Consider the following 24,985-nt stretch of genomic DNA (forward strand, 5'->3'; position numbering starts at 1 on the left):
GCGGGCCGCAAACATCGAGACGACGTATCTCTAGCTGGGAAGCCGTCAGAGCTCCCGGGCGCGCATGGATCCGCGCCGCTCCATCTCAGCCGTGCGGGAGGACTGCAAGGGCGCCGGTTAGGAAGCTGGTTGTGGTGGCGGGGGACAGCGGCCGACTAAGCCGAGAGTCCGAGCGGCCATCTTGGTCCGCGACTTGGCTCCTCGACTGTTACTCTTTTTAAGTTTGGTTTTGGCAAATCTTATAGCTTTCTTGGAGCAAGTAAATAAAACTGGACAATGGTCAACTTGAAGGTGTAGCTTGGCAGGACAGAGATAACCTCAGGAACTTTTTGACATGTGTGAATTTTCGCCCAGCATCCTGTAGAGCAACAATGAAGTCAGGGTAGATGAAAATGTTGTGCCTTAACACTCCAATGGTCCCTTCTTCCTGAATAGCCCATGGTCATATCAAATCGGGCTCCCCTACAGACCCCATGGATCTTTCGTATGGCCCTCCCCGGGCTAGAAAGAGAGACTCTCTTGCTGCTCAATCACTCCTTGGAAACAGGCTACCTGCCCATTAGCATGAAGGAAGCCAGAGTCACCCCTCTACTGAAGAAACCAGGGGCGGATGTGGCCAATCTTAAAAACTATCGGCCCATCTCCCAGCTCCCCTTTCTAGCAAAGGTTATGGAGCAACATGTCCTCACAATACTTTCATCTTTTATAGAGGAACATAATCTACTCCAAGCAAGGCAGGCTGGCTTCAGGGCTCATCACAGCACTGAACTTGTGATGTTGGCTGTGCTCAATGAGCTCAGAGTTAGAGCTAATAATAAAGATGTGAGCACCCTGATCTTGTTAGATCTGTCAGCAGCGTTCGACACAGTCAACCATGCACAACTCCTGCTGCGAATTGCTAATCTGGGTATCTGCGGGCTGGCTCATCAGTGGATTGAGTCCTTTCTGTCAGGGAGGTCTCAAAGGATTCAATTGGGCGATCAAATATCAAACAGGGGTGACCTCACTTTTGGAGTCTCCCAGGGCTCAGATTTGACTCCTATTCTTTTTAACGTGTATCTTCAGCCATTAATGGCAGCACTAGCCGCTATGGACTGTCAAGTATTTAATTATGCAGATGATACCCAACATCCTTAGATACACTGTGATTTAGATGACAGCCAATTTATTAACCCTTTCCGTGCTTATGATGGAACCACGCCATCATAAGCCACGGGTGGTGTGTGCTCTTGACGGCGTGGTTCCGTCATGCGGCTGCCGCTCCACCCACGCGGCATTCATTCCCCGCCTGTGCGGGTGAATTAATGAGCGGGCGGGGCTGTGACGGAACCACTCCGTCATGAGCACACGCCGCCCGTGACTAATGACGCATGGTTCCATCATGAGCAACGCAGCGCCATGCTCACCACCTAGCCCCCCTGCGTCGCGGTGAAATTCGCGCCGCGGCAAAGGGGTTAAAAGTTAATCCGGACAAGACTGAGATCCTTGTAATTTATCCTAAGGGGAACCCCTGGAATGACCTCTTTTGGCCTCAAGAGCTCGGCACTGCCCCTAGGCCAGCGCCTGTCGTTAAATGCCTGGGCATCAAGTTTGATGCCAACCTTTCCTCGACCAATCATGTGCCCATGGTGGTTGGCACCTGCCTGGGTCTAATGTGACAGTTGCGGAAGCTCGCCCCCCTGCTCTCACCTACCACTCTAAAGATGATCGTATCTGTCACGATCGTGTCCAGTTTGGACTATGGCAATGCTCTGTATATCGGCCTCCCTGAGAAACTAATCACCAGGATGCAGGTGATTATGTACAATGCAGCTAGGGTGATTTTTAGGCTCCCTAGATGGGCCTCATGCCACCCCTTTGCTGCTTAGGCTGCATTGGCTCTCAAACAGAGAGCAAAGTTTAAGGGCCTCTGCATTGCCCATGAAAGCTGTGGAAAAGTCAGCCCATATCGCACCCGATGCCCAGGCTGCTGGTGCAGGGCGACTCTTCGTTTCCATCTTGAATAATTACCAAATAAAGAGACGGGCGCTGGAGGCAGGAAAACAAGAACAGAGTTTATTACTCCAGAGGAGAGCATGTCATTTGGGACGCTCGCATAGTGTCTTCGGGAGGTGCTCTCACAAGTTTCTCTGAGGCTTCGTCTTTTATACACAGGTTTATGACACACACACATCCTCCATTACAATCAGGACATTGTAAAGTACAAAGATATTCCAACACGTGGCTACAGTAGGGGCCCTTATCCTCCATACAATAGGAGGGGCTGTCATGCAGGTGAGTGTGCTGTTGATTCCGTTGGAATGTGTGCTCCTGATCGAATCTCAGGGGGTGGGGTGGTCATGATCAATAGTGGCTCCTTTCAAGAGAGGCGAGTGCATACAGTAGTGGGCAATAAACTGCATCCTCGGGCTAAGGGATGACCAGCGGTCCGTGCAAACAATTAGGTTCAGAGGAAGAGGTCATCAAAGGAGGGGTATTCATGGAGGGACAGGAGGTGTTGGTCAGGCGCGGGGTGCGATTCTCAGAGACAGAGTCATACGGGAGGGGAGGGCTCGTGACTTGTGCATGTGATAGCGGGGGCGGTCAGGGTGCATGGGGGAAGCTTGCAGGGTCAGGGAAGGGGCGCTGGTGATCGATCGCAAACTGGGAGACCATGATACCTAAAAATGGCTGTGTGTACGTGTGTGCATGGGTCTATGCTAGCGGGATAACACAGTCAGTGTTTTAGCGATATTCGTTCTGCTTACAACAAGGGGTACAGTGAACACAAATGAACGCCGCTTATGTATATATATAATGTCAATTTCAACAGTCGCCGCTTTTAAACATAGCTAGTACATTTGTGTTTACCCCAACTGATGGAGTGTACATATAGTCATGTGGGGCCAATGAAATAACGTTCGTCGAATGCTAGCAAATTGCGTGTAGCCATATGCAGTCGATACAATTGGCGAAATACGGTACATATGAATTTACATTCGCTGCGTTATTCATAGATCGGTATAACACGTAGTCGAGGGCAATCAGAAAAAACGTTCCGGCATATTTTAGACTCAGGTTCTGACTTTCTTTTCAATGACATCAACATATAGTAAAAAGTGCTATATGAGACCTTTGGACTTAAGTGACCAAAAACATTTTGAAAGCAACAAGAATTGAGAGAGAAAGTTCAGGAAGGGGGTCTTAGTGAAAATGTCTTTTTCAACGACGAACCACTACTGGTAGACTCTGTTAGTCCGTTTTTCTTTTCGTTGGCGCTTTTGAGCACCGGCGGTGGAGCTATAAGTCCAGCTCGGAATCATCCTTACGCGTTGCAGGGTGCGATCAGTCCTCTGCTGTTAGATCACAGTCCTGTTTCCTAACTCATTTTCTTAGGGGTGCCTCATGCTGGGCACCTGCGTGTCTTTCTTTTTCCGTGGCAAAATCCCAGTCCATAGTCAAAGTTTATATGAAAGAGTTTGTTGAATAATCGAGGGAAGAGAGGGCGGAGTGGGGCCAGATCTTTGAACATACCAAGGGACCAAGGGAGCAAAAGACGACGAGCAGGCGAGCCCAACAGTCGGACTCAAAAAGGGGACGGGGGACTTCAGGCACGAGTGGGTCAGCGAGTCGAGGGCTTCAAGGCAGCCCTTCATTCCTCCATCTGCTGAGTTTGAACGTTATGCCTCGTCCCGCGTCTCATTGCTCTGCGGCTCCACCTGTGGTTGTGGTCACACGTGTTCCATGATCTGTGGCAAGGCTGTGCGTCACGTCCAGCTCCTCTCCTCCGGTAATTGGATCTTTGAATGGGTAGAAAACAAGTTTTAGAAAAACTGGCAGGAGAAGACATTTATACATCTCAATTCCGTCCCCAATCCTATGTAGGTGGGGAATAAGTTCATCGGTCACAGTCAGAAGTTGTCATTTATGGAGTCTGTAGGAGTGCATTGCTATGGAATTCATAAACGTTCGGTGCTCATTCGTGACGTACGTGGAGAGAAATTGGACCTTTATACACAGTGTATTTAATCAATCTCAAAATCGAGTCCTTATGTAGAGACTCGCCCTTCCCTTTAACCCAAGTATCGACACTCTTACATTTCCCTTCGGGGTCGGCTAACCCTTGTAAGTGGGGCGTTATCGTCATGAAGAAGGGGAAGGGGGTGGACGTAAAACATGCTCTTTTTGGGGAGTGAACGTTAATCAAAGTCATCAATTTCGCTTTCGAGTGTAGATGACATGAAGCTGGGGTTAATCGGGGGAAAGGGGACGATTTGGACAGGGAGCCGGGGTCGATCGGGAGAGTGGGGTATTCTGGACATCCACATTTAAGTGCAGGGGGGTGGGACAATCGGGGCATTGGGGATCGTATTCCTACCGAGCTTGAGAAACAGAAGGCCATTGACGTTATAGTTCCCTTAGAAAAACCAGATTAGGGGACATCCGTCGTCATACCTGTCCTTTCCTTTATTACCAACTCAGGTTTTATCGTTTTTCAGAAAGGAGAGGTAGTAATATGGCAAGTCAGAATTGTTTTGGTTTTGGTCAATTTTGCTGAACACCTTTGCGTTCGAGGAAAATCCAATAATGTTTTTGTGCCGGGGAGGCACAACGTCATTATACACGAAAAGAGGAAACGGGGCTTTTGGAAAGAGAAAGAGAGAGAGAGAGAGAGAGAGAGGGAGAGAGAGAGAGAGAGAGAGAGAGAGAGAGAGAGAGAGAGAGAGAGAGACCGCACCCTAAATGGTCCATTCGGTACACGTATGACATGGGGAGAGGAAGAGAGAGGGTGAGAGAGAGAGAGAGAGAGACGGGTATAATAATGGACCGTTCAGTGCGCGCACAACACAGAACAACAGGGGTTAAGTAACACGGAAACACAGGCAGAGGGATGACGTAGGATTCATGCATCACGTACACACAAACTCAGATGGGGAGACAATACATGTATTATATACAAAAATCCAAGACAAAACATAAAACAGATATTGGCCTAAATTATCCCTTTCTGCATGCTGCGCGTTTTTAGCATTCTAAGCTCTTTTTACCTTTTTCTTCTCTTTTAACCATCGGTTGCCCTTACTGGTGGCTTTGATTGTACACACTTACGCCTTGGGCAATTGGTCATGAACTAACCTGGTCGGGCTAATGCTCACGGTGGTTTATTCGAGTCATTTTTAGCAAATGCGTTTCCAGGCTGAGACAACGGTTGGTGTCAGTTGGAGAACAATGGGGCAGCTTGAAGTTACATGTCTAGGAGGGTGCGAAGAAGGATGCAGTAGATTTTAAATGTACCTCACCTCAAAATATTCCTTAACCTTCCCCATTCAATTAATTGTGGGGTGCTTATTCATTAGCGCACGTCATTTTAGTTGTACTATTCGGGGTGCCAAGCGAAGTTATATTTTGTGGTTTTCCCTTCAGGCTGCCCTCCCAGGCGCTAAGTTCAGGGAGAGAAAATAGTCATGGTTTGCTAGTTGCGGTTAGGTACCATAATCAAACCCTTTTTCCCGTCTCTTCGTCCGTTAGATCACCGTTTTCATACACTGGTCGATATTCCGATGCGACCTGCAGAGAGAGGGAAAAAGAAGGGGCAGGGGCTACATTGATAGACACATTTAGCGTGCATAAATCCAGAAAGGCTTTTACTTACTGCATACTCGCCCTATCTCCACGGGATGCAGTCCCTGCCAACTGGGCGTTCAAGCCCGGGTGGACCGTTAGTGTGACTCTTTTTATACAGGTAGCACATAAAGTATAGGCTAAACACCAGGATCTTTAGTGGTTGCTTTTTGGCTGTACAAAAAGGAAAAACGCACACAACGAAAACTTGGACCCTTCATTTTTGCAATATTTCTCCGTACTATATTTTTTTTAATCCTTTAAACAGTGGTCATTTATTCGAAAATTACCAATTCACACGTAACAACTATGTTTGCTTTTACCCAAAATCTTTAATAAGAATGTCGGTGCATAAATATGGGCCTACAACCCCGTGGGCCGGCCATGGAGCAGGCTGGAACTGTAGATGCGGGGATACTTTATTAGTAAAACTTTAGTGGAGTCAGTGGTCGTTTATTTCATAATAAAAGTGCGAAAAGCGCAATAAATCATGTCGAGACTTCAGTGTGAGCGAGTGTCATAAGTGTTGGGCTTCCAACTTTCAATAATCATGATGTGCGAAACTTAAACAACAATTCATTGTCCGAATGTTCAATCAATACCCATCTGATGTCAATTTACCGTCTGAACACATAATCAGTACCCATCCAATATCAATTCATTGTCCGAACCTATAACCAGTACCCATTCCATATCAATTCATTTCCCGAACTGACAGTACACATCCTGAATCCATTAATTGTCCGAACACGTAATCAGTACACATCCTATATCAATTCATGTGGTTAAGAAAACCTCCATACATATCTCATGACACCAGGGCTGAACAATCGGGGTACAACAAGGAGTTGAAAGTTTCATTTGCATCGGCGCCATTTTGGGTGCAGTCAGGCAGAACCAGGCATAGTCTAAATGTCTACTAACTCGTGGTTGGTCCGGAGCTTCTTTTGGCAGTCCAAAAGTTCCGTTAAAGGGTAAAAGAAGGGATCGGTGGTCTGAACCATCAATCAAAAGGGGAGGGAGGCAACAATGTTCCTACCGGGTCATACTGTGCTTTTCACCGGAACTGATCCGAACTGTGGTCTGCAGGATTCTAGTCATTCAAACTGAGGCTGGCGACAGCATGGAAGCGTCGACGTCCTGTGGCTACATTTCCATTGTTTCATGGGCAATCATGGCAGTCATTCCCCATCGGGGGTATCTGCGGGGGTCGGGGACTCCCGCGGCTCCACTAGAATCTTCAAGGTTGCGGAGAACTATGGTGGTGGAGTCAACAAGTGACCGGGCCATTCCTTCATGCTGGGCCCGCTCTTGCCAGGTCGATCGCCATTTTGAAAGTTCGGCAGCTACCGGCGATCGCGGGGTCAAATGAGCGGACGGGCTCCACCCTGCCGGGCGAGGCGTTGCAGCATCGCCACAGTGGAAGAACCCTTTTCCGGGCGCCTAGAGCGCTGAGGGTGCAGCTGGGAAGCCTCCACCTGGGGAGGCGGGAGAGGCTTGTACGCACCGCCTCTCCCTCCCAGTGCACCCCACGGCGTCTCGCTTGACATTTGTTATGGCCGGACCAGGCGATGAGGATGAGGGGGGGGGGTCGGAGGCATGTGCAAGACACCCCCCCCCCAGTGTTGTTGCGGCCATTACGGAAGAGAAGAGAAATGTCCCGTCCGTCTTTGGGCCGGGCCTCTGGTTAATGGCGGCCAGACGCTCCTTGCCATGACTGGGAGAGAGAGAGGGACAACCTGCAACTCTCCAGTGTTACCGCCACCGCGGCCGGATCCCGTCGGCCTCGGCCTCTGGTTGATGGTGGCCGGACAGGGAGAGGGAGGGGAGGGTCGAGGACACGGACATTCCCTCCCCTGCAACTCTCCAGGGTGGTCGTAGCATCCCCCTGGCCGGGTCCCGTTGGCCTCGGCCTCGGCCTCTCCTCCGGCTACACCCTACGTGATGATCTCCTGTCGACGGTTGGCAGCAGGACCCGCCCCATATGTGTTGTTTCCGGCTGGGCGTAGCCGCAACCCTGTTGCACTTTGGAAGTTTCCAGAGTGGGGCGGATGTCTGATGACTTGTATCTTTCCCAGTTTTGCCGTTATTTGGGCGTGGCAGGCGGTGGGACAGACATGTTTGCGGCAGTGAGGGGCAGTGAAGCCTCGTTGCCTTGTGACCGTTGCAATGTCACGCTTGGTTTCTCTTACTGTTTTCAGGTTTCTTATTACGGACTTTTTCTAACGTTGCTTGTTTCTAGGACAGTCATAGGTTTTATCATTAAGTATTGTTATCGTTTCCTTTGTTCGTTATTTAATAAAAAGTTCATCAGTGGCCTACTGATTTTCGTTTTCCTATTCCTTTCTTTCCAGGTTGTTTCATGCTAAAGTTTCTGTTAACAGGGTATAGTGATCACTTCGTTATTATTTTATATATGTCCTTTTCACTAGGGGTGCTCTCTGGTCGGGCCAGATGACCTTCCTCTAGTAAATGGTCCGGGTGAGACTGGCGTATCAATCAGTGGGGAGTAGATAGGCATGACAGATTACAACAGGGGACAAAGGTCCGCATTACCTACCCTTCACTATTTGCAAAGACTAGACAGAGCATGGCGACTCTGTGCTTGTTTGCAAATAGAGAACACCTCCAAAAAGAACCAATTCCAAACAGTCAATGTTCGGACAATCAATCAATCAATGAGGAATGAAATAGGTACGACGTGTTAAAGGTTTGCGTTACCTACCCTTCACTATCGGCAAAGGGAGAGAGAATATTCCTATTCTTCCCCGTTTGCAGGCAGAGAAGATCCTTAAGAGAACCAACTTCAAACAATTCAATGCTCGATTCAATCAATCAATCAATGGGGAGAAAAATAGGTATGACGGATTACAATGGGGACAAAAGTCTGCATTACCTATCCTTCACTATCTGCAAAGACTAAACAGAGTATGACGACTCTGTGCTTGTTTGCAAATAGAGAATCTCTCAGAAGCAATCAATAAGTAATACTAGTATTTTCAAACAATCAATCAATCAATTTCGCAACTCGTCGTGTGTCACGACCTTACCCGGACCGGACCATGTGGACAGTTCTTCGCCTTCCTTTTTCCAGCGCCCGATCGTTCTCTTTCTCCATGTTTTTACCACAGCATTCCTGTGGGCTTCCAGTCAGGACAATAGGTCACTTGAGAGAGGTCCGTTCGGAATCGGTGAAGTTCATTCAATCGGCAGCCGGACGAGGGCCCTCTCAAGGCAGGTATACTCCAATCATTTAGATGTTCACCCCATCGTCTGGACCTCTCTTACCGGACCTTATGTCGCTGATGGGCCCCACGTTGGGCGCCAATTGTGGAAAAGTCAGCCCATATCGCACCCGATGCCCAGGCTGCTGGTGCAGGGCGACTCTTCGTTTCCATCTTGAATAATTACCAAATAAAGAGACGGGCGCTGGAGGCAGGAAAACAAGAACAGAGTTTATTACTCCAGAGGAGAGCATGTCATTTGGGACGCTCGCATAGTGTCTTCGGGAGGTGCTCTCACAAGTTTCTCTGAGGCTTCGTCTTTTATACACAGGTTTATGACACACACACATCCTCCATTACAATCAGGACATTGTAAAGTACAAAGATATTCCAACACGTGGCTACAGTAGGGGCCCTTATCCTCCATACAATAGGAGGGGCTGTCATGCAGCTGAGTGTGCTGTTGATTCCGTTGGAATGTGTGCTCCTGATCGAATCTCAGGGGGTGGGGTGGTCATGATCAATAGTGGCTCCTTTCAAGAGAGGCGAGTGCATACAGTAGTGGGCAATAAACTGCATCCTCGGGCTAAGGGATGACCAGCGGTCCGTGCAAACAATTAGGTTCAGAGGAAGAGGTCATCAAAGGAGGGGTATTCATGGAGGGACAGGAGGTGTTGGTCAGGCGCGGGGTGCGATTCTCAGAGACAGAGTCATACGGGAGGGGAGGGCTCGTGACTTGTGCATGTGATAGCGGGGGCGGTCAGGGTGCATGGGGGAAGCTTGCAGGGTCAGGGAAGGGGCGCTGGTGATCGATTGCAAACTGGGAGACCATGATACCTAAAAATGGCTGTGTGTACGTGTGTGCATGGGTCTATGCTAGCGGGATAACACAGTCAGTGTTTTAGCGATATTCGTTCTGCTTACAACAAGGGGTACAGTGAACACAAATGAACGCCGCTTATGTATATATATAATGTCAATTTCAACAAAGCCATCTTTGGCCAGGCGCCCGGGTACATTAAGGAGCGTCTGACGAAATATGCTCCAGAACACACATTGGGATCGTCCAGGGCTGGCCTTCTGGCCCCCTCAAGAGCCAAAATGGCATCAAAAGGTGTGCAGAGCATTCTCTGTCTTAATTCCCCAAATCTTTAATGAACTTACCGGAGAACCTTCATAAGGATCCTGCCCGCCTCTCCTTTAGGAAGAGTCTCAAGACTTATTTGTTTAGGGAAGCCCTGGCTATAGCCTAATATACTGGCCTGGTGCGTGTCTGGGGGATGTATGACATTACAACGCATGCTTTTACCATGCATGCTTTTACATCGCAAGTTTTACAACGCATGCCTTTACAACGCATAGTGCTTTGGGGCGCTGGATAGTGAATTATTTAATTTACTATTCCAACTCCAGTCCCCGTGGATAGTAGGGAAGGTGTTGGATAGTAAATTAAATATATTCCCTATCCTAGAGCGCCCCCCAGTGCAATGCGTTGTAATGGTTTGCGTTGTAAAAGTTGCGATGTAAAAGCATTGCGTGGTAAAAGTTGCGTTGTAAGTGATGTTTCCCGTTTCTGAGATATCAGTGGCTACCTGGGCTTTCTCTACAAGTGCTAAGAGACCTGCAGGTGATTACACGCTATATAAGCTATAATTAACATTAACATTAATATTGACAGCTCCTGACCGAGTCTGGAGGGGCCTCCTCGATGTACTTTGCAGGTGGGTCCCTCAAGGTTTGCTACGCTAGTGACCACACCTATCTTAGAAAGACAGCACATGTTCAGGGGATTCCTCTCTCCATTCATGTCCTTTGGTGCTTGAGAAAATGATCAGTGAAATGCATTCTATCGGTATGTGATTGCTTGCTTGGATGCAGTCCTCACTACCATTACCTCTATATCATTTGTCCTCATCCCAGTCATGATGTGTAAGATAAATCCCACCTGGAGACATAAAAATCCAGGGAAATGTTGCAAATATAATTTATGTCCACTTCTAGTTCGGTGCTACAATTAGCCTTTGTATTCCCAACATCCTCCTGATGTTTCTTGTCTCTGACAGAGGTGAAGACTCTAGGATTATGCTGAGGTCCCTAATGAGCTTACGCCTCTAACGTTGGTTAACACAGCTTTTACCCTATCTGATTGGCTTGTGGAAAAAAGGTCCCCATCCTACACATATTGTAGGGAGCTCTGGGAATCGATCACCACCAACATTTAAGCCAAAAAGTGCATACTGTGTCACAGAGAGGGGTTTGCATTAATGAAGGTTGCTAGTAGCAACAGTGTGTCTTACTCATACTGTTCTTCCTTTTTACTTTGTCTCCTTTTAGAAGTTGTTCATACAAATCCTGATCGCAATGTTGTGCAGTTTTAAAAATGTGTGATACTTTTACAGGCGTGTGCATGTTGGCTGTCTGATTCTGTGACTAATGGGCATGTGTGTTCTTTTATTTTGCCAAACTTGAGATTCTAGGCATTTAGACCATCCGGCAAGCAGCAGGTAAGTAGTGTTTTTTTTGTTTTTGAAAACGCTCACCAATGGCTGCTGAATCATATTCCTAATAAAAGATGGTGAAAAGCTTCAAGAAACAACACTGGAGTATTTTTCTTCTCCTTTTTATACATTCCAGATCTTCTACACCTGAGAGAAAGAAAAGACAGGTCAGAGGATGATAGATTAAGATGAATAGTTCTGGAGATGATAGCTGAACTAAAAGGAAAGTAACATAATGAGAGTGCTCATGTACATTGTGTTAAGTGTTACCACCTGGCCGGTTTTACACGCATGTCCTGCCAGTGCAAAAATTAGAACAAGCATTGGCAATGCCAAAAGGTCTGGCTTTAAAGGAATGTTGTATGGTACTGTAAATAGCATAGGAATAGATATGTATTTGTGTGGAAGGACTGTTGAATAATATTAGTGTAGCCAGACTTAAAAAAAATATGTTAATTACTGACCTTCTCCCATATGTGCCGCTGCCAGAGAAAAACAACATACATATTCTAGCTACATAAGACCCTCTAATACCATTCCAGTGTCACGTAAATACCGCTGAAAGGTCAAGCTTAAGCAGCAGGATAAATAAATAAAATCATCAAAGATGTGCAGAGAAAAGAACTTTTTGGGGGAAGCACACAACTTCTGCCCAATCAAAACATGCACTCCTGGTGCCCAACATGTGTGCAGAGCCAAAGTCTCTCTCTAGTGATGATCAAATAATTGTAGACAGCTGCGCTGTCAAGCAAGGCCCTAAAATTCACCCAAAGCCGGTATGTTTTCACCTGATCGGTAACATACTTTAAACAGTAAAAGTTAGAAGACAACACTTTAAAATGTGCTCTACTTCTGCCTAATAACCGCTAGCTAATGCTTGAAACTCAAGAAACACAGAAAGGCCATGTTAGGAATGAATAAAGACAATTGCATGTAACATTGTACTTGAGAATCGTGTCAGGGCCTTTGGAAATTAATAAAACATGAAGAGATGGTAGCTATTTTTCCTCCAGGAAACGGGGTAATTGTGCTAAATCTCCTCTAAGACTGTCTGCATTAGGTGGTGATATGTTTTTTGCACTGCTGAGAGCAAATATGGCCCAGACGTAGACACCCTAAATCACTGAGGGGTGCAGGGTTCGCCAACCCCAAAGTTATGACAAAGGAAATCAAGCGGACTGCAACGTACACACTTCCCTCCTCAGAGATAAAGGGGTAGATATATCAAGCCTTTTTGCATTTCTGGGAATGTATTAAAAAATTGCAAAATAAGGAATCGCAATAATTTGCGATTCCTTATTTTTCTTAAGCATTTAAGGAATCGCAAATTTTGCGATTCCTTAAATGCGATGAATGTGGGATTCTGAAATTGCAAATTTTGGTTAAGAAATCGCAAATTACCACTTGTAGTTGGTGGTAATTTGCGATTTCATTTAAAAATGCTCTGTTTGGCATTTGTGAAGGTGGCATGTGACGCAGATACATGCCCATAGGGCATGTATGTGCGCCATATGGACACACATGTAAATTTCAGGGGTGCAGCAGGGTGTCTTTGTGACACCCCTGCACCCTTGAAATTATTCTCAATTTGCGAATTCGCAAAATGCAATTCGCAAATTGAGAAATATTTCGCCATTTTTCCTATGGGCCTCCTGGCCCATAGGAATGCATGGGAAATTATTCCTTATTTGCGAATTCGCAAATAAGGAAGACTAAGAAATCGCTAAAAAATAGCGATTTTTTACATACATTCCATTTTGCGATTTCTAAATAGCGATTCCTTAAAAATCGCTATTAAGAAATCGCAAAATGGAATTTTGATACATCTACCCCAAAGTGTATTGGGCAAGGAGAGGTGCTGTTAGACTTCTAGGAATATTTTTATTAGTGAGTTCAAGAGGCGTTTAACCACAAAGATGAATACACACAAGAAATGCAGTCTGTATATTTTGAAAAGGTTTAATGAAAATGAATCCATACTTGAAAGCAGATATTATAGATAAATGTTGTAACCAACATAAACAGAATAAACAAGATGACATGAGCAAATAAGCAGTAGATTAGGAAAAAAGACAACATTCTTGATGGTTTTAATGTTATTAGTGTGTGATGGAAGCCCTCCTTTTCGATGCCTTAGTTGACTTCCACCTATTTTGCATAAAAAGTTGCCAAGATAACTTTCCTAGGTGGCCTGTCATGTATACGTTACCGGATATTTTGCGACCATGCAAGGCTTCTGAGATGAGGTAGCTTTTTTGCTCTAATTGGCATTCTATACTCCAAAAGTACAGATGAGACTTGAGCAGTTGAGCTACAAATCCAATGCCATGGCTAGCAACCTAGATAGCTTCATTGTGAGTCTCTTTATCCCTGGAAATTTGAGCATCACATCTTCACCAGGATGCTAGAGCCTCCAGTTCAAATACACTTTGCACATTATGACAAGAGTCAAACCTCGGAATTTGTGGTTTAAAATGCACAAATTTGCATTTGAATTCTGTTCCAGATTTACTTAATATACATCTAAATGAAACCACTATATATAATATATGAACTATCAAAATATTACATGATATACTATAAAAAAAAGTGAAAACAAGCATTATAATGAATGACTATATGAAAGAATGCACAAATTAATAACATTGGGAGCAAACAAATAATAAATATGGAAAGCACATAACAATTGGCCTATTCTTAAAGAGGATACTGAGGGGCAAATTTGCAAGCCCATTAACCATAGAAACGTAACTTGTTTCGATATTCCAGGGTGATACAGGCTTTGCCTTATTTACAAGCCAGAGTTAAGCCACTTAACATGGCGTAATGCTGCCTTGTAAATAAGGCACCCTTTCACGCTATGCTTAGTGTGAAAGGGGAGGGCAATGGGTGTTGCGATCGAAGTTCTGCCTCAACACCCATTGATTTTGACCCTACCCCATATTTACAAGTTTTGCGTAAATATGGGGCAGCGCCAGAATTAAGACCGAAAAAAACCTGGTCTTAAGATGGCGCATCAAGGAGAATTGCTTTATTTCTCCTCATTTTTGCTGTTTCTATGCGTGCTGCATTGTGCCCCTTACCCTAACAGCATTGCAGGTGCCTTATCTTAAAAGGCAGACAATGGCGGCAAACATGTGCAGTCCATTTACCATGTGATTACAGTGGGTGTGACACAAGTTGTGAGAATCATCCGCAGTAAAGAGCCCAAAACCAGATGATCAAAAAGCAATACATCTGAGTGTACTGAATGTGCACAAACACATTTCAACAGGTTCTGATTTGCATCAAAGTAGCTCACATTTCAATCTTGTTGTCTATTTGATGATACGAAGGACCTCTCTGTGAAAATCATACACGTTATTCACATCAGTAAAGTTTGATGTTCACATGAATTGCTTGATGTTCTGCATATGGTGCATCAGTTAATCTTGAAAGAAAGTTATAAAATGCCTTCATATGTGATATTCATTCCAGTTTTAAACATTTGGAAATAAAACACATCAAAGGCAGAAATTATTGTAGTCAATGGTTAGAAGAGGATCTCAGGCCGAATACTCTCACTATTCAAGCAACTTGATAGCGTACCAGCAATAACACAATTGACCGAACATCCTTCAAAACATTGCTCAACCAGTACCACCAACTAATGAAAAGGATTAAAAGGAGTGCCCTCACCAACCGCAATATGGCCAGTGCCAACTACAACAAAGAGATATTCAACATCGTCAGAGTGTTCCCAAACCCCTCAGCTTCCGAAAAAATCATCACCTCCTCCAGGAAACTCTGTGACACCCTGGTGGACTTCTTCCCCATTAAGAGACTCTGACACCTACAGAAACTTTGAGCCCCAACCTACAGCTGCTCACATCACCAGCCTCACCTGCCCCTACCACATCTTCCACCATGGGAGTAAGACGATCAGCAACAAACTCACTACCATCTTCAATGCATCCATTGCCACGGTCACCTTCCACGATGAATGGAAACACACTATAGTCAAACCCCTCCTCAATAAACTGCCCGCCAACCCCAGCAAACACAAAAATGTTTGTTCCATCTCTCCGCATTATTTCCCACCAAGGTCCTTGAAAAAGGCCATCAACCGCAAACTCACAGAGCTCCTGGCGAACAACAACCACCCTCATCATTGCCATCTATTATATCAGATCCCTTCTTAACTGAGGAGAATCAGTAGCCCTAATCATCCACAATCTCTAAGCAGCATTCAACACTGTATCCCACCACACCCTTATTGAGAGACTCCACCACATCGGAATACGAGAAGATGCCCTCAGATGGATCGCCTCCTTCCTCACCGGAAGAACCCAAACAAGCCACTTGCCTACTTACACCTCCAAACACAAAACATCATCTGTGGCATCCCTCGAGGCTCATCCCACAGCCCCACCCTATTCAACAACTATATGACCCCGGGCCAACATCATCAGAACTCACGATTGAAACATCATATCCTATGCCAAGGACACCAAGCTCATCCTGTTGCTATCAGAAGAGCCCTCCACCACGAGGGCCAACTTCCAAAGATGTATGAAGAGCATGGCAGATTGGATGAAAGACAACTGCCTGACACTCAATACAGAAAAAATTGAAGATCTTCAGGAACATCACCTCCCTGTGGAAAAACTTCATCAGGCCTCCCAAACTAGGACCCTCACCCACGCCAACAGACCATGCCCAGGGCATCATCCCGGACAGCAAACTCACCATGAAAAACCAGATCAACGCAGTCTCCTCTACCTGCTTCCACGCTCTTTGCATGCTTCGCAATATCTTCAAATATCTCCCGGTCAACACCAGATGACCCATCACCCAAGCTCTAATCACCAGCCGGCTGGACTACTGCAACGCACTCTACGCAGGAATTAGTTTGCACCTTCTGGAAAGACTACAGACCATACAGAACTCCACGGCCAGACTCATTCTTGACCTCCCCAAGCGGACCCAAATCACCCCACCTCAGAAAGATTCACTGGCTCCCCATTCAGAAGAGACGCCACTTCAAGACAATGATTTACATATACAATACCCTGTACAACAAAGGACCCCTTTACCTCGCTTACACCCCTTGCATACATTGAGGCCGCAGTGGAGACCGTTCCTTCTCCTACCTGGCCCTAAATCCGGGACCTCATTACCCTTGCTACTAGAATTCAGGGAAAGACTCAAGACCTGGCTGTCCAACTGAGCCTCTGCAGCAAGATCCTCAGCACCTGGATACCGTCACGGGTGATTTGCCCTGTTCTATAAGTTATAATTGATTGATTAATTAATTGATAGGTTTGATGCAGATGTTGCTTGCACCAGTCATTAAAAATATATAGTATTCTATACATACTCTCATGGTTGTTTTTTTCATCCTTCTTGACCCATTGGCTTTTTGGTTCATGAACCTCAAGCCATTGGCATGAGAATTTGTGAATCACATTTTGGATCAACCCACTATCATTCAACATTTACTTCTTTAAATCACCCATGCATTGCATACACAAAGTAATACTACTCACAGCGGTTTGCACTTCGGAGAGAACGGGACTCTTGACACAAACTGTCCTTGCCTGAGGGAGAGTGGGAGCACAACGCGGGACTACAACATCCAGGAGCCCGGTACCTAACAACACCGCGCTTCTCCCCCCGTTGCCTAGAAAACTGCTCGCGGCCCCCACTTCGCGGGAGCCACTCGCAGCGGTTTGCACTTCAGAGAGAACGGGACTCTTGCCACAACGGTCCTTGCCTGAGGGAGAGTGGGAGCACAACGCGGGACTACAACATCCAGGAGCCCCGTACCTAACAATACCGCGCTCCTCCCCCCGCTGCCTAGAAAACTGCTTGCGGCCCCCGCTTCATGGGAGCCGCTCGCAGCGGCTTGCACTGCGGAGAGAATGGGACTCTTGCCACAACCTGTCCTTGCCTGAGGGAGAGTGGGAGCACAACGCGGGACTACAACATCCAGGAGCCCCATACCTAACAACACCGTGCTCTTCCCCCTATTACTCACAATCTATATTTCTGGGTATGCCCCCCGCTGCGCGGGACGTGTGCCGGGCGAAGCCCGGGCCAAGGGTGGGCCCGTTTGAGCCCGTTCGAGGCCGGAGCAGGCCTATCGGCTGGCCTTGGAGTCGGACGACCAACGTTGTTCAGTAAGTCAAGTACCGCCGATCCAAGTTTATCTATTCACCCATTAGTGATGGCGTCTGGCACCACCAAGGATAAGTCGGGTATGAAAAGTGCGGGTATGATGGGAACACTGGACTACTTCTTTACGAGAGCCTCAAATGTGCTTGCGCAAGAGATAGCAGTAACAGAACGACGGCTATCACTTGATGCGCACGCACACCCCTGCCAGCTTGTGGGCGGACATATGCTGGCTCATTCTCCTGCACAGGATGCATCTTGCGGCAACTTTTCACCCCCCAGGGTGGCTAATACACCAGTAAATGACCTGACAGTCCCTGTTATAGAGACAAGGGCACCAGTACAGCTTTCCTGCCCTAAAACGACGTCTATGACCACCACTTTAACAAGTAGAAAAGAACAGTTACCAACGATGCAGGGAGCCACTAAAAAGAAACGGGATACAGGCTACTCAAAGAAAAATTGCCCCAGCATATTAAAGAAAATAAGGTTGGACGAGGCTGAGCGGAAATCCTCGGATCACCAAGAAGATACAGAGCTAGTGACATTGGCTGCAGAACCAATGCCAACTGACATGCCAATTGTCCAAACGCCCACTGTGAACAATGCTTTCTGGGATAAAGTGGGGGCTCTTTTTGCTGACCTCTTATTACCCCTCACTCATAGACTGGCTGCTATTGAAGTTAACCTATTAGCTTTAACTAACGCTTCTAATCAGACTGCAGGGTCCATAGCTAAATTAACGAAGGTTGATGATAAGTACCCACCTGTAACACCTAATGGTATAAATATTGTGGGCCCAGCCAAGCCAGTCGCACCAGATCTTAATGTTGTGGGTATAGGTAGGCCAGTTGCACCAGATTTAAAAGCACAAGAGGTTGGGAGAGTGGATATGGGTAGAACAGCGCGAGGTGAGGCTGTCTCCAATAGAGGCCTGGACTCAAACTCACGACATAAATCTATCCCACGCAACGATCCTAACATATCCAGACAGCAACAACTCACTGGTAACTTAAGGCCCACTCAAATTGACCTACCACCTGAATCTAGCCCATACGTGGTGGTTTTAGCCGGGGTTCCTGAGTTGAAGAACGTGAGTGAGGAGTCACATACTGCACTCAAGAACAAAGTTACAGACTGGCTTAATAAAAATAGACCACTGCCGCCATCTATAACTAGCGAAATTCTATTGGTTCACAGGGTGTCATGGGTGGGCCAAAGGGCAAAGGACCTAACGGGTGACTGTGTTCTGACAAATTTCAGAGACACACGGACAGTGTCCCATATCTGCCAATGGAGCCAGTCCCGTTCTGTGGCAGCAATCCAGTTGCTCCCCCTGTCATATTTTTATCCCTCTGGTCAACTGCACACAAGCACAGGTTCTGCAAAACCCTGGAACCTGGTAGGGCGCTCAGCAGTGGATGGAACTAGCCATGGTAGGCCCAGAGATCCTCCAGATCCTGTGGCAATATGTTTACATAACCGATACTGCGGCCTGGACCTGGTGGATTTACCATGGCGCACATCGGGGGGTACAAATGGGGAAGTGACTGATAAAGACACGACCGGGCGGGTAGTGGGTGAAAATACAAAAGAAGGGAACAGAGATAGCTCCAGTGGGGCTAGCATGGTGGGAAGAAATAGGGCGAACACATCAATACCATCCATTCTTAGTAATAGCCAACTCTCCACTGGTAGACGCAGTGAGCCTGGAACCTCTGTTGCAGCGGTTGATAACTAACTGCTGCCTTTAGTACGCACAGTGTCCCAGACCGAGGTAGGAAATGCGGCTCTATCTAGGGATAAGGACATGGTTCCTGGGTCAGACTCATTTAAAATATTATCATGGAATCTGGCAGGGTTGCCCAACAAAATGACTTGTCCTGAATGGGGCTCCTTTGTGGACGAAAGCGACGTGTGCCTCTTTCAGGAGACGTGGGCTCGAACCAAGCAACACCGGATAGGCTTTGCTACGTTCTACGTCCCGGCTGTCTGGGGAGGGAAGGGCCACCCGTCAGGGGGTCTCACTATTTGGGTCGGCACCCATCTTGGCTGCTCTGCCAAATCTCTAAACACCCACTCCAAAGACATCCAATGCGTAGTTCTTACTTGGCCCAATGCATTCAAACTTGCGCTGATTAATGTTTATTCACGCCTTGTAAGTTTAGCTAGCGAGTCTAGCACCATTGAAGACTTATCCCTCTTCATTCCATCAATCCCGAGTGATACTCGCCTGTTGGTGGGTGGCGACCTGAATTGCCATTTTGAACCCCTTAAGGGCTTAAACGATGAAGCCCAAACTGCAGAGGATGACTTTGGTCTATACCTTTGACTCAGGCTTTATCTCTTAAGGCATGGACACCGCTGGCCTTACAAATTACGGCACTCATTCAAACTCATTCCTTAAGAGCCTGTAATGGCCGAACCGTCTCTGACATCCCAGCCAAATGTACTTATAATAAATCAGGACTAATGTCTCTTCTCGATTACATTTTGGCTGAGACGAGGTTATGGCCTTTAGTCATTGATTTCAATGTTGCCACAAGAGCGGACAGTGACCACAACGCCCGAATTCTAGTACTGGGTTTACCTTATAACAGCAGGAAGGGTGCCCCAGCTCTCGACGCCAATGATGGTAATCTTACTGCCTCTAACGACAGGAGCAGAGTCAGTTGGCATAAATTAGTTGAACACCCTGAACAACTAGGGAAACTTCATAGCTCAATAATTCCTCTGCTTACTGAGGTTGCAGTACTAATTAACCAACCACAATCTCATGAATATCTAACTAAGTTGGAGTCTCTTCATGAGGGTTTACTGACAAACTTGGCTGAGCAACTTAACCCTCGGGTGTCCGGGAGGGCAAAAAGGGTGCCCCATCGCTCATGGTACAATCCAGCATGTAGGAAGTCCAAAACAGAGCTACTGCAGGCTATAAAAGAGAATGAAAGATCTGCAATTAAAATTAGGAGGGCACACTATAAATGTTTGACCAATTGCGCCAAGGAAGAGTGGGATCACGAAAAATTGACCAACCTATCTCTGGCGCTTGCAACTAAAGACTCTCGTAAATTTTGGTCTATAATTAATAATGGGAGTAGTGAGCCGAAAGCAGCTATAGAATCAAATATAGCGCCAGAAGTCTGGGAAGGGCACTATCGGGCCCTATATTCTACCGACGGACTCACCGACGACACCGACGACTTACTGGCCCAGCCTGCACTAATTTTGCACCCTGAGGTGATTGAGTTTATGGTGCCTGAAGTTTGTAATGCTATTTCCAAACTTGCCCCAGGTAAAGCCCCAGGTTTGAACAAACTACCGGGGAATCTTTTTAAGCAGGAGCCAAAAATCTGGGGCCCATACTTTTAGATTTTGTTTAATGAGGTCCTGAGAGGCATGATGGTTCCCTGTACTTGGCTGGGGGCAGAGATAGTGCCTACATTTAACAAGCATTGGAAATGCAATAGGTCTCGCATTAGGAAAGTTTGAGCTATTGGTCTTATAAATTAAATTCTTTTTTATTTATGTGTTTGTTAAAATAGCTAAATTAATAGCTCTGTCATTTACAATGCCAATAGTTATAACTTTCGCAAACGTGACACCTATAACATTTGTAATGCAACATGTTTTTTATTTACGTGACTTAGATGTATTAATATTACAAATAACAATGGCTTTTATTTTTTTTGTTAAATTAATTGTTAAATAATTTATTTAATTTGTAATGGCAATAGCTTAAACTTTTGTAAATAACTTTTGTGAAGTTTATATTCAGTGTTTTTTATTGTGACGAAAATCCAAGAACAGAAGTGAAATATTAACATCTTTTTTGTGATTTGTAATAATGCTTGAAAGCTTGAAAACAGCTTGAAACAGTGTCGCCTGTCGTGAACTGAGGGCTGTAACTCACTGTGTAATGCACTATGTAAAGGCGACCACAAAATACAGAAACTGTGAATTGAACTTTACAGGAAATGGGAGCCGAACAATGGGGAGAGGGAGGGCGGGGTGATTTATGCTTCCAGATTATGAGGTGGAAGTGCTCTGGCGAATACACCGCCCCCTCCCCACAGTTGCAAGTCAAACTTGAGCGAAGAGAAGAACATGCAGTGTTGCAGATCCTGAGCTAACTTTTGTTTACCTTTGTCAGTGGCAGTGTAATCCCTGTCAAAGATTACATGTTGTTTTTTATTTATTATTTACTTTGTGTTTCAGCCTGCCGCTAGTTGTGCTTGTTGTGTGCGTGTGTGTCTGAGTGGGAGTATTCACTCACTCGCTCATCTTACATGAAACCGAGCTGCATAAAGCCTTGGGGAGTCCTCAATACTTAGGAACCTCCGCTGTCACAATACTAAGGAAACAACCTTGGCAATGAAGCCAGCTGGTTTAAAAGGGGGAAGGCTGTCGTTTCTCTGACATCCAAGATAACATAAAGCACAGAGTGATGTTACCATAGTGTAGCCCACTTCTTGGTAAAGTTAGTGGCAAATAACAAGACGGTTGATGCATCATAATCCTGGTCATGGGCAAAAGTTGGATCAAGGTTATCCAGGCAAAGAACTGGTCACGGGCCACTAGTGCGTGATCGCTCATTTTAATTAACCAAAAATAGCTCCCCTTAATACACTGCTGCCAGGTGAGGCTTGCTACCTTCTTTTTGTAGCCTTTTCTGCCTGTCTCCTGACTTACGGAGACGTTTTTTTTCAAATTAATTGTGAATCGGCAGCAGCTATTTGGCCATTTGTGTGGTTGCATAGCGGCAAAGAAGAAACACATTTAACTGCTCCTGGAAAAGGCAGAGAATGTCCTTGTCAAAGCTCATGGGGAACTAAGTATTTAATTACTCTTCTATTCTCTGAGTCTAATACAAAATTACATAAAAATACATCCTACGCAAGAATTTGTGATATTTCTCGTATGTGGCAGAAAATATGCTGCACATGCTTTCCTTGTGATGGGAAAACATAACACTCCTTGGATGCCGCTAGTTGTGCTAGTTGTGTGCGTGTGTGTCTGAGTGGGAGTATTCATGTGAGTGTGAGTGTGAGTGTGTGTGTGTGTGTCTGAGTGTGCATGTGGGTGTGTGTATGTGAGTGCATGCATGTGAGTCTGTTTGCAAGTGCATGCGTGTGAGTGCGTGCGTGTGTGTCTGTGTGTGTCAAGAATTCTCTCATGCTGTATTTTGAGAAAGCTTTTGTGTATGCTGTCTATGTTTGTAAGCGCTGCTTTTAAAAAACAAGACGGAGGGAAGGCAGAGAAGGGGAGGGGGAGGAGAAATGCGACACGGCAGGCAGGGGAGGATGCCGCTAGTTGTGCTAGTTGTGTGCATGTGTGTGTCTGAGTGGGAGTATTCATGTGAGTGTGAGTGTGTGTGCATATGTGTGTGTGTGTGTGTGTGTCTGAGTGTGCATGTGGGTGTGTGTATGTGAGTGCATGCATGTGAGTCTGTTTGCAAGTGCATGCGTGTGTGTGTCTGTGTGTGAGTGCGTGCGTGTGTGTCTGTGTGTGTGAAGAATTCTCTCATGCTGTATTTTGAGAAAGCTTTTGTGTATGCTGTCTATGTTTGTAAGCGCTGCGTTTAAAAAATAAGACGGAGGGAAGGCAGAGAAGGGGAGGGGGGAGGAGAAATGCGACACGGCGGGCAGGGGAGGGGGCGGAGCGGGTAAAAAAAACAAGACGGAGGGAAGGCAGAGAAGGGGAGGGGGAGGAGAAATGCAATGACAGACTGCTATAGCGCGATCACTTGCTTCAATGAGATCTTATCACTTCAGTTAATTTGCAGGAAATAAAAAGTACAAGAAATCTACTACCACTAATCAAAGTATTCTTACAGGAAAAGGTGAAATAAAAGCATATTTGTTTGAACAAGATGGAGGGAAGGCAGAGAAGGAGAGGGGGAGGAGAAATGCGACACGGCGGGCAGGGGAGGGGGCAGAGCGAGGAGAGCGGCGATGAGGGTGTGAAGCAGCAGGGGCCTTTGAAGTGAAGCTAAGCTTCACTTCAAAGGTGTGGGAGGAGTGCTTCTGGGGAACAGATGGCGATTTGATGATGTGCACGCGCATTTTAGGTCAATGCGCTTGCGCATTGACCTAAAAGCGCACGGGCACAGCATCAAATCGCCAGTCAATCGCCAGTCTAGGTAAAGCTTATTTAAGCCCCTATAGTGTCGCTCTGCTCAATGCGCATGCGCATTGAGAGGCGAGACCTAAAAAGGGCTCTCCTCTGCTCCCATCCAACTACAGACCCATCAGCCTCATTGATGTCCCTGAGAAGATCTTTGCAAGACTCATTCTGGACCGGTTGCAGGACTGGATAGAGGAGTCAGCAATCCTTAGTCCCTACCAGACGGGGTTTAGAAAGAATACCTCCACCGTGGACCAAATTTTTCATTTATAACTTTTGTACTGGAAAACGGTGAGATTAGAGGGTGGCAGCCTCTATATGGTATTCGTCGACCTCGGCTCCGCTTTTGACCTTGTGCCCTGGGGGAAACTATGGGCCGTTCTTCTCGAGCTTGGTATTCCGACTCACCTTCTGTCTGTTCTGATGAGGCTACATGAGGCCAATTTCGGCCAAGTCAGATGTGGGAAAAATGGCATGCTGTCATCTAGATTCCCTGTTGGCAGGGGGGTAAGGCAGGGTTGCGTGCTGGCACCAACCCTGTTTTGCCTCTATGTCAACGGAGTAATCATGCGCCTTAACAGAATCCAGAATAATGATGCACCAAAGTTGGCAGGTAATAGGGTCCCTGCAATTATGTTCGCCGACAACACCCTTCTGATTTCTAAATCCCCAATGGGAGTACAGCGAATATTGGATGGCTTTCAGGAATTCTGCACCGCTCGAGGACTGGAGATCAACTCTCTGAAAACAAAGTTCATGATCTTCAATCCCCCAAGATCTACACGGCCAAACCCAAGTCTAGGGTCAACGATACTAGAAAGGGTCCCCACCTTTGACTATCTGGGGGTCACAATTAACGAAAAGTTGACATGGGGCCCCCAGCAGATCAAGTCACAGCTAAAACTGGCCCAACTCTCGGGCGGAATTCTTAAACTATTAAATAAGTCCACCATTAAACCTGTGGGACCGCCATTGGAGGTGTACAAAACACAAGCTAGGGGTGCCATTATGTATGGGGGTGAACTTTGGGGCTACTGCAACAGGTCCGAAATCACCAGGACCGAAAATAAATTTCTAAGAGGGCTGCTAGCACTACTGTCCAGCACCCCACTCCTTCCCTTAAGATTCGACCTGGGAATCAGACCGATTGACGAAGAGCTAGCGCTAAAACCCCCGGGATTCTGGCGCAGGCTCTGGGTAACTCCGGAGATGTCACACTACAGAGAAGAACTAAAGGAAATACTGACCGTCACAGGCAGGGCCGGACTAGGAACCAAAACCGGCCCTGGCAAAGTGCTCGGCCGGCCCACCCTCCAGGGGGGGAGGGGGGTCGAGCGCTTTGCCAGGGCCGCTTTTCGGCCGATTTTGTTACAGGGCCGA

This window comes from Lissotriton helveticus, chromosome 4_1 (genome assembly GCF_964261635.1).
Source record: "Lissotriton helveticus chromosome 4_1, aLisHel1.1, whole genome shotgun sequence".
In the NCBI taxonomy this organism is placed as follows: domain Eukaryota; kingdom Metazoa; phylum Chordata; class Amphibia; order Caudata; family Salamandridae; genus Lissotriton; species Lissotriton helveticus.